Genomic DNA, 10,720 nt, shown 5'->3' on the forward strand with positions numbered 1-10,720 from the left:
CTCCTCTTGTTCTTAATTGAACTTTCGAACTTATCAAAGGTAAATCACAACCTTTGTGGCGTTCCTCCTCTGTGATCTGGGTTCTTGAGACGGGTTCTTCAACGGGTCTAGATTTTAATATAATCTAGGCTCTTGAAACGAGTTCTCATCGGGTCTAGGTTCTCCATCCTTGACTTGATTTTGGCTTTCTTGGAGTGTTTTCAAATTGATTGTGGGTTTAAGGGATTTCATTCCCGCGGGTTCATATCACTCCCTTTTATTCATAGTCTCAGTTTCCTCGGTTGCACGAAATGAGCCTTTCCCCATAAGCCTATATGTTTCCTTTATATTCAGCTTTCCCAAAATACCCATGCCCATTAGGATGTTTTCCCAAAATGCCATTAAAACCTTGTTGGCTTGTTTTATAAGCTTCCGTAAATCCTTTTGAAGGAACCTTGCTCTTTTAAGTGGACTGTTTTTCAATTTGGCCTTGGATTTTTAAGGGTTTTAAATTATTTTTTAAAAGTATACTTTTTAGTTTATTATTTTAATTAATATTCTAACTATCTATTTAACTATATTTTTAATACAATTATTAAGTTATTTTTTTAAATAGGAAATTAAGGGATATGTTGTGGGTTTTGAATAATATTATTATGTAGCAATCTTTAATTGAATATGTATTAAATTATCTCTATTTATGATTTTAAGTAATTAGAAAGCTTCGGTATGTTTTTCTAGAAATTAGTAAAGTCAAGTACCTTGTATAGGTAACGCACTACAGGTTGGGAATCAAGAAGCAACACTAAGAAATAATTACTATGATCATATAATTACATGTGTACTGTAAATGTTATAATTGTATATGAAAATCTTATGTTTGCCAACGCAACGCTACGAGCTAAGTCAAGATTAGATCCTTTTTATGATCTTGAATGAATTATAATGATATGCATGTTAAGTGAGCCTATGTATGTTATGCTTATATAGACTGTTTGTTGATGGAGTGAATGTTATTAAAATCACATGAATGCTATGTAATGTTCACGTAGTATTCAAGTCACATATGCCATGTAATGTTCATGTAGTAGTTAGATCACGTATGCCATGTTAATGTTTATGCAGTAATTAGATCATTTATGCTATGTAATGTTCATGTAGTACTTAAATCAGGTATACCATGGAATGTTATAAAATGTTTAGATCATGTTATGTCATGCAATGTTATGCTATGCCATGTACAAAAATATGCCATATTATGCTTTGCCATGTAACACTCTGCTTCGCAAAAAGACATTTTAGAATTTTCGGGGAGTTAGTGTGCTACTAATAAACTTAAACTTAAAAACTTTTCTTTTTAACAACGCGCCAGATACGAAAGTTTCCATAAATAAAACAAATTTTAATAAATACATAAAATCTAAAATATTGTCTACGGAAGCACTTATTTAAAACAAATATAAAAGTCTCAAGTGCTTATCAAATTAATTTACTTAAACCTTAAACCATAAAACTAATCATAGCATAATTTGTCTACGCCTCTACCTCGCCTCCCGGGGTCAAGTCCTACGCTACAGTCTCATCCACATAAATGTCATCACCTGGGGTGATTTAAAAACATAAAAATATACAAAAATGAGTCGAATACTCAATAAGCAACACATCATTCAGTAAACATAATAAACATAAGGTTTCTTGAAAAATATGCATACTCATAAATACATACGTAAATAACATGAACATGAACTTATCTTTCATTTATTATACGTCATTACCCACTGTTGACCCCCATGAGTTAGGGTTAGTAAATCTAAGTAGATTTTGATTCTGCCCATGGCACTACCAGCATGCATGACCTGGTAATGCAATATGCCCAAAACATAGGTACCGTCTTCATATCATAACATAGGTACCATCTTCATATCATAACATAGGCCGTTACATATCTTATCATAATCATACTTGCATACTTGTCATTTCATAGATTTCAAAAGAAATCGCATACATACTTGTCATATCATATCATAGATTTCAAATGAAATCGCATTCTTTCATAAATAATTTTATGCATGACTCTCACATAAAAAAAATCAAGCATGACTTTCCATAACTATTTTAATGCATAAAGTATCACATAAGATCATCAATTTTCATAAACCTGCACAGCAAGGAGGCTGGGAGTCAAGGCGGCCCGACTGGATTCCTCTGGGCAGGGTAGTGCGACACCTTGAGAGTGAGAGTTTAGAGAGAGTTTATGGGATGAATGAGAGGAAGAGGACACGGCGTGAGGAAGAGGACTTACGTATGGTGGTTCGGGGCATAGTGTAGCAGAGTTGCGGCCGTGTGGTGGGGAAATTTGTGGCGATGAGCGAAGGCTGACAAGGTGGAAACTTGGCTCTACAGTGGGCTCCGAAATTGCTCTGTTTTGATGGAGCCAAAATAAAGGTCCTTCGGTGTTAGTGCGGTTGTGTTTCTGTGTTGAACGGCTGAGGAGTAGGGGTCAACAGACGAGGCTGGCAGCTTTTGATGGCATTTCCGTGTAAATGGGTGGCAGTGGTGTATGGAAGGTGATGAGAACCAAAGTGCGCCTAGTCTTAAAGACCTTTTGCAAGTTCCAAATGTGCCAATCACAAGATCAAGGAATCAATGTAAGGATTGGTGCAATCCACTTGGGATGAAGCAAGCAAGAGCCCAATGCTCAAGATGGGCTTGAAAGAAGGAGAACAAGCTTTGATTCATTTGAAAAGCTATGGAAGAGGGCAACAAAATGACTTAAAGGATTTGAGCACTTGAATGCTTTCAACTTCTTTAATTCATTTAAATGACTTATTTTATTAGTTTAGAATAATGGAGTTTATTATGGGAATGACTTAAAGGGCTAAGGGCATGTTAGGAAATTTATTATTTTGTTGAACTAGGGTTTCAAGAAGAACTATAGCGAACTAGGGTTTCAAAAGTACTATAGTCGATTTACTGTAGCATCGTACTATAGCTGCGGTACTATTCACTCAGGGGTATTTTTGGAAGATGGGACAATACTTTGGCTAGGGTTTTAATTAGGTTTTGGTTTAAATACTCTTTGTAGCCTCATTTTAACAAGTTTATGAAATTTGATTAATTTATTCATTGTGAGTTGAGTTTATCTCGTATTGTTCTTAATTGAACTTTTGAACTTATCAAAGGTAAATCACAACCTTTGTGGCGTTCCTCCTTGTAATCTAGGTTCTTGAGACTTGATATTCAACGGGTCTAGATTTTAATATAATCTAGATTCTTGAAACGAATTCTCATCAGATCTAGATTCTCTCATTTCAAGAATCTGGATTCCCCATCCAATGACTTGATTTTAGCTTTCTTGGGTGAGTTTTCAAATTGACTATGGGTTCAAGGGATTTCATTCCCACGGGTTCATATCATTTGGTATTCAGAGCAATGTTTCCTATCAGGTCTGATTGTATCCTTTTTCTTGCATTTTTAAATTTAATTCTAAGGCTTCATTATTCTTAGGGTTTTGGGTTTGACTGAAATTTGCATCACCTAAGGTTTCAAAATTCTAAGGTTTCTTGCATCTCTAAGTTTGTCAAATGCTTGGAGTGCCATTCCATTCATTCTCTTCTATTTCATTGTCAATTCTTGTGTACTTGAATTCAATTGCTTGATTTTCACAATTGAGTATTGTTGTTTATGATTTAATTAGAGTGAAGAAGAGAAAAGAAAAGAAAAGAAAGGAAAGGAAAAGAAAAAGAAAGAAAAGAAAAGAAAAGAAAAGAAGGGGAAAAAAAAAAGAAAAGAAAAAGCCAATTAAGAGTGAAACACGAGTGGAGTGCCATTATTCGAGTGTAAACACGTAAGGGAGTGTGAGGTTTTCCACTAACGTACTTTTTGTGCAGCACATTATGATGTCTCATAGGAGTGACTCATCACCAAAGGGAATTGTAGACAACTCATCATTTGTGTTGTAAGCCATGCAACAACAATTTGAGTGGTTGAACTTGGTGTTGGGTGAAATAAGGGATAGGATTGATCATCAAGATGAGGTAATTAGAAATCTACAAGGCAATAGAGATAGGAGGAGTGACCCTTGTATTGAACATAAGTGTAAGAATGAAGAGTATGGTGAGTCTCTTGTTACCAGGCATGCAGTCAATGCACTACTTTAATTGAGAAATTGAATTTACCTACTTTGAAACACCCTAGACCATACAAGTTGCACTGGCTGAGTGATTGTGAGGAGATTAGGGTGAATAAGCAAGTGTTAGTTACTTTTTCAATTAGGAAATACCTAGATATGGTGTTTTGTGATGTAGTGCCTATGCGTGCTGGCCAAATTTTGTTGGGGAAGCCGTGGTAGTTTTGATGCAAACCAAGGAGTTGGACATGCTAATCATACAAGTGGGAATGGAGCTGAATTTGTACAAGACCCTTTGTCATTTCCTAGTGGCCCAATTACAAGACTTAGAGCCAAACGTTTCAAGGAAGCACTAAATGGGCTAATCCAAGAGAATTGGGCTGATTCTAAAAAGACCAAGATGGGCTCAAATAATATTCAAGACTTAATCCATGTCATCAAGGCAATTGAAGAGGCTAATTAGCACATAGAAATATGATGAATGGTCTGACCATTAAAGGACGTGAATTTGTTAAGTTTCAAGAATATTAAATAGGTGAATGAACTTGGTCTTGCCTGGGTACGTGAAATACATTGAATTTAGTCATTTAGTCATTTCTGGCTGCCTCTAGAAGTCCAAGAGGCCTAAATTTCGTGGGACTTGTTATGTTAATATTTGTGTTGCTTTTAAAGCTGTAGTTATGACTTTTCCTATTCTTGGAGGGTTGTTCCAAGTATATAAAGGGGTTATTTCGAGTTTTAATAGCAGATTGGAAATTTCAGAAACTTATTTGTTTTTGTGAGGTCTTGTGTTCCTCTTGGTTCTTCAAAGAACTCCTTGAACTTATCAAGTTAATCTTGTGGCGTTCAAGCTCCAAACTTATCACCTTGATTCTGATTTCTGGGTGTGGCGTTTTCAATCCTTCGTAGTCTTGGTTCTCATCTAGTTGGGTGACTGGTCAAGGCTCAACAAATCTTGTCAATACGATCTTGGGGTTCCAAGCCATCATTGTTATCGGGTTTCATCACAATTGTTGGTGGAGTTCATATCATTTTGGTATCAGAGCTTTGGTTCTAAGATAAGTTTGTCTATCTTTTATTTTCGTTCTATTTCCTGTTCCTGCTGTGTTTAAAAAAAAAAAAAAAAAGGGTACACGATTCCAGTAAGAAAACTTCTTCCTTTCAATCTTGTATCTCACCTTATTCAAGTACTTGAACTTTTGATGAGTTTTGGTTGTTTATTTTCTGAATTGCTGCTGGATTATTTTGAATGAGTTTCTTGAAGTTCGATTAAGAACTAAAGAAGACACAGAAGAGTGGAAAAAGGCAAGAGTGTGCGAGACCATATGAGGGTAAAAGCCGTTTAGAGTGAAAACACGAGTGCAAGTGTATCAATTCTTGAGTGAAACACGTGAGGGAGTGCTTGTGAGGATTCTAACTTTGTTTGCAGATTTTAAAACATGTCTAATAATCAAGAAGAAGACACAACCGAAGAATTTCGACAACCTCCAGTTCCAAACCTCCAAATGCAAGCGATGTTAGGGGAGATGAGGCGTATGTTGAGGGCTGAATTAGAACCTATTCACGAAAGGTTGGACAGGGTAGAAGCAGAAACTCCTAGGGGCCAGCAACATGACATCCACAATAGGCAGCATGGTGGGCGTGGTCCGTGGCGGAATGTTGATGGAGAGGCGGAGTCGGAGGAGTTTGATGAGCAATATTTGAACCGAGGCAGGATTGAGCGTGGGTATAGAAATAGAGAAGCTAGGATGGGTAGGCCTAGGAGGGATAACGATTTAGGAAATATAAAGATTAAAATCCCATCTTTTCAAGGTAAAAATGATCCTGAAGTTTATTTGGAGTGGGAAACTAAAATGGAGATGGTTTTTGATTGTCACAACTACTCAGAGATAAAGAAGGTTAAGTTGGCTGCAATTGAATTTACCGATTATGCCATTGTGTGGTGGGATCAATTACTGATTAATAGGAGGAGGAATAGAGAGCCACCCGTGGACACTTGGGAGGAAATGAAAATGCTTATGAGGAAGCGTTTTGTACCCAGCCACTATTATAGGGGATTGTATCAAAAATTACAGAGGTTAATTCAAGGATCTAAAAGTGTGGATGAGTATTACAAGGAGATGGAGGTAGCTATGATCCGGGCAAATGTAGAAGAGGACCGGGAAGCCACCATGGCTAGGTTTTTGCACGGTTTAAATCGTGAGATTGCGGATATAGTCGAGATGCAGCACTATGTTGAGTTGACAGATATGGTGCATCAAGCCATAAAGGTGGAGGAACAATTCAAACGAAAGGGATTGGCTAGGAGGGGACTGCCTATGGCTACAACCAGCTCGTGGAAGACAACTCCAAAAAGGGACGAGCAACAACAAAATAAGCCAAAATTTGAATCCTCTAAGAATGCCAACTTAAAGACCGCCACTACTTCAGGTACAATCGAGACTTCAAGTTCTAAGACCCGTGATATTAAATGTTTTAAATGTCAGGGGCGCGGACATATAGCCAGCCAGTGTGTAAACAAGAGGGTGATGGTGATAAATGCCCAAGGAGAGCTTGAGTCAGAAAATGAGGAAGAAGTAGATAATGATGATATGCCATCTATGGAGGATGCTGACGATGAGCAAAATGCTGTGGTTGGAGATTTATTGGTTGCAAGGAGAGTTCTCAATGTGCAGGTTAAGGAGGAAGAAAGTAACCAAAGGGAGAACTTGTTTCATACTCGGTGCTTTGTAAATAACAAAGTTTGCAGTGTCATTATCGATGGGGGGAGTTGCACAAATGTAGCCAGCACTTATTTGGTGGAGAAATTGGCTTTAACTACCTTGAAACATCCTCAACCTTACCGGCTTCAGTGGTTGAATGAATGTGGGGAAATCAAGGTGACAAGACAAGTATTGGTGGCATTATCCATTGGCAAATATGAGGATGAGGTGCTTTGTGATGTGGTTCCTATGCACGCATGCCATTTACTGTTGGGAAGACCATGGCAGTATGATCTGAGGGTTACGCATGATGGATTCACAAATAAGTATTCCTTCACTCTTAATAGGCAACCTATTCCTCTTGTGCCATTAACTCCAAAACAGGTCAGGGAGGACCAATTAAAGTTACAAAGTTCGAATGAAAAAAAAAAGGAAAAGGAAAGGAAGGCCGAAACTGAAAAAAAAGACTTAAAAAAAAAAGGAGAGAAAAACATTGATCAGAGGGAAAAAGAAAGAGAGAGGATTTCGGCTATAGTGAGAGCAAGAGAGGAAAAATTCAATTACATTGCAAAAAAAAGTGAGATCAAGAGAGCATTATTTTCACACCAGCCCCTTATTGTACTCATGTACAAGGGGGCTCTTTTATGTACTAATGATCTCGTCGGTGCTTTGCCGAGCAATATTGTTTCTCTTTTGCAGGAGTTTGAAGATGTCCTTCCTGAAGAGGTACCATATGGTTTACCTCCAATCCGAGGGATTGAACATCAAATTGATTTCATACCTGGTGCATCAATTCCAAACCGACCTGCTTATAGGAGTAATCCCGAGGAGGCCAAGGAACTTCAGAGGCAAGTAAGTGAATTATTGGAGAAGGGGTTTGTGCGTGAAAGTATGAGTCCTTGTGCGGTTCTGGTGCTGTTAGTTCCCAAGAAGGATGGAACATGGAGGATGTGTGTTGACTGCCGAGCCATCAACAACATAACGGTAAAGTATCGTCATCCCATTCCTAGACTAGATGATATGTTGGATGAATTGTATGGTTCTTGTGTCTTTACAAAAATTGATCTTAAGAGTGGATATCATCAGATTAGGATGAAAGAAGGTGATGAATGGAAAACTGCTTTTAAGACTAAATATGGTTTGTATGAGTGGTTAGTGATGCCTTTCGGTTTAACTAATGCTCCGAGCACATTTATGCGTTTGATGAACCATGTTTTGCGAGCATTTATTGGCAGATTTGTAGTTGTGTATTTTGATGATATCCTGATCTATAGCAAAAATTTGGAAGAACATGTAATGCATTTGAAATCTGTTTTGGAAATTCTAAGGAAAGAAAGGTTGTTTGCTAACCTCAAAAAGTGCACCTTTTGCACGGATAAGCTTGTGTTTCTTGGTTTTGTTGTTAGTAAGAGAGGAATTGAGGTGGATGAGGAAAAGGTGAAGGCAATCCAAGAGTGGTCAATGCCTACAACAGTCAGCCAAGTGAGGAGTTTCCACGGCTTAGCTAGCTTCTATAGACGGTTTGTGCGTGATTTTAGTAGCTTAGCCGCCCCTCTTACTGAAGTCATCAAGAAAAATGTGCCGTTTAAGTGGGGAAAAGAACAAGAAAAGGCATTTAGTCTGATCAAAGAAAAGTTAACTAATGCACCTTTGCTTGTTTTACCTAACTTTGCTAAAACTTTTGAAATTGAGTGTGATGCTTCAGGCATAGGAATTGGAGCTGTTTTGATGCAAGAAGGCCGTCCAATTGCTTATTTCAGTGAAAAGTTGAGTGGGGCAGCCCTAAATTACCCTACTTATGATAAGGAGATGTATGCCTTGGTGAGGGCTTTGAAAAATTGGCAACACTATCTATGGCCAAAGGAGTTTGTGATTCACACAGATCATGAGTCTTTGAAGCATTTGAAAGGACAGCAAAGGTTGAACAAACGCCATGCCAAGTGGGTGGAATTCATTGAAACATTTCCGTATGTGATCAGATATAAGCAAGGTAAGGAAAATGTGGTGGCTGATGCATTGTCCCGAAGGTATGCCTTACTTTCCATTTTAGATACAAAAATGCTTGGCTTTGAATACATTAAGGAATTGTATGCTCAAGATTCTGATTTTGGTGATGTGTTCAATGCATGTGAAAAAAATGGCGTTTGGTAAGTTTTATAGGTATGATGGATTTTTGTTTCGGGAAAATAAACTGTGTTTGCCAATATGTTCTTTGCGCGAATTGCTTGTGAGAGAAGCTCATGGTGGTGGTTTGATGGGTCATTTTGGTGTAGCTAAGACTTTAGGAATTTTGCATGAACATTTTTTTGGCCTCATATGAAACGTGATGTGGAAAGAATTTGTGAGAAGTGTATCACGTGTAAACAGGCTAAGTCTAAGTTGAAACCCCATGGTTTGTACACCCCTTTGCCAATACCTAGTGAACCTTGGACTGATATTTCTATGGATTTTGTTTTAGGTTTACCTAGGACTAAGAGGGGGAGAGATTCAGTTTTTGTGGTGGTAGATAGATTTTCCAAGATGGCACACTTCATTGCATGCCATAAAACTGATGATGCATCACATATAGCTGATTTGTTCTTCAAAGAAATTGTTAGGTTACATGGTATGCCTAAGACCATTGTTTCTGATAGGGATGCAAAGTTTTTGAGTTACTTTTGGAAGACTTTGTGGGGAAAGCTGGGAACTAAGTTGTTGTTTTCTACTACTTGTCATCCACAAACGGATGGCCAAACTGAAGTAGTAAATAGAACTTTGTCGTCTTTGTTGCGTGCTATCATTAAAAAGAACTTGAAAACATGGGAAGATTGTTTGCCACATGTTGAATTTGCTTACAATAGAAGTATACATTCTGCAACTAAGTTTTCACCATTTGAAATTGTTTATGGCTTTAACCCATTGTCACCTTTGGATTTAACTTCTTTACCTTTGAGTGAACGTGTGAACTTAGATGGCAAAAAGAAGGCAGAATTTGTAAAGATGATTCATGAAAAGGCACGGCTGAACATTGAAAGGAGGACTAAACAATATGTCCATCAAGCCAACAAGGGACGTAAGAAGGTAGTGTTTCAACCAGGAGATTGGGTTTGGTTGCACTTAAGGAAGGACCGTTTTCCAGAGAAGCGGCGTTCAAAACTCCTACCTCGGGGTGACGGGCCATTTCAAGTAGTAGAACGCATCAATGATAATGCGTACAAGCTTGACTTACCAGGTGAGTATGGTGTCAGTGCAAGCTTTAATGTTGCTGATTTGTCTCCTTTTGATGTAGGTGATGATTTGAGGACAAATCCTTCTCAAGAGGGGGAGAATGATGCAAACCAAGGAGTTGGACATGCTAATCATACAAGTGGGAATGGAGCTGAATTTGTACAAGACCCTTTGTCATTTCCTAGTGGCCCAATTACAAGACTTAGAGCCAAACGTTTCAAGGAAGCACTAAATGGGCTAATCCAAGAGAATTGGGCTGATTCTAAAAAGACCAAGATGGGCTCAAATAATATTCAAGACTTAATCCATGTCATCAAGGCAATTGAAGAGGCTAATTAGCACATAGAAATATGATGAATGGTCTGACCATTAAAGGACGTGAATTTGTTAAGTTTCAAGAATATTAAATAGGTGAATGAACTTGGTCTTGCCTGGGTACGTGAAATACATTGAATTTAGTCATTTAGTCATTTCTGGCTGCCTCTAGAAGTCCAAGAGGCCTAAATTTCGTGGGACTTGTTATGTTAATATTTGTGTTGCTTTTAAAGCTGTAGTTATGACTTTTCCTATTCTTGGAGGGTTGTTCCAAGTATATAAAGGGGTTATTTCGAGTTTTAATATCAGATTGGAAATTTCAGAAACTTATTTGTTTTTGTGAGGTCTTGTGTTCCTCTTGGTTCTTCAAAGAACTCCTTGAACTTAT

The 10,720-nt window shown here is 37.9% G+C and overlaps 1 pseudogene; it reads left to right on the plus strand.

Annotated features, from left to right (window-relative positions):
• The first annotated feature begins 5,547 nt into the window (after positions 1 to 5,547).
• Positions 5,548 to 10,260, plus strand: LOC118344016 (annotated as a pseudogene).
• The last annotated feature ends 460 nt before the right edge of the window (positions 10,261 to 10,720 follow it).

This window comes from Juglans regia, chromosome 12 (assembly GCF_001411555.2).
Source record: "Juglans regia cultivar Chandler chromosome 12, Walnut 2.0, whole genome shotgun sequence".
Classification (NCBI taxonomy): domain Eukaryota; kingdom Viridiplantae; phylum Streptophyta; class Magnoliopsida; order Fagales; family Juglandaceae; genus Juglans; species Juglans regia.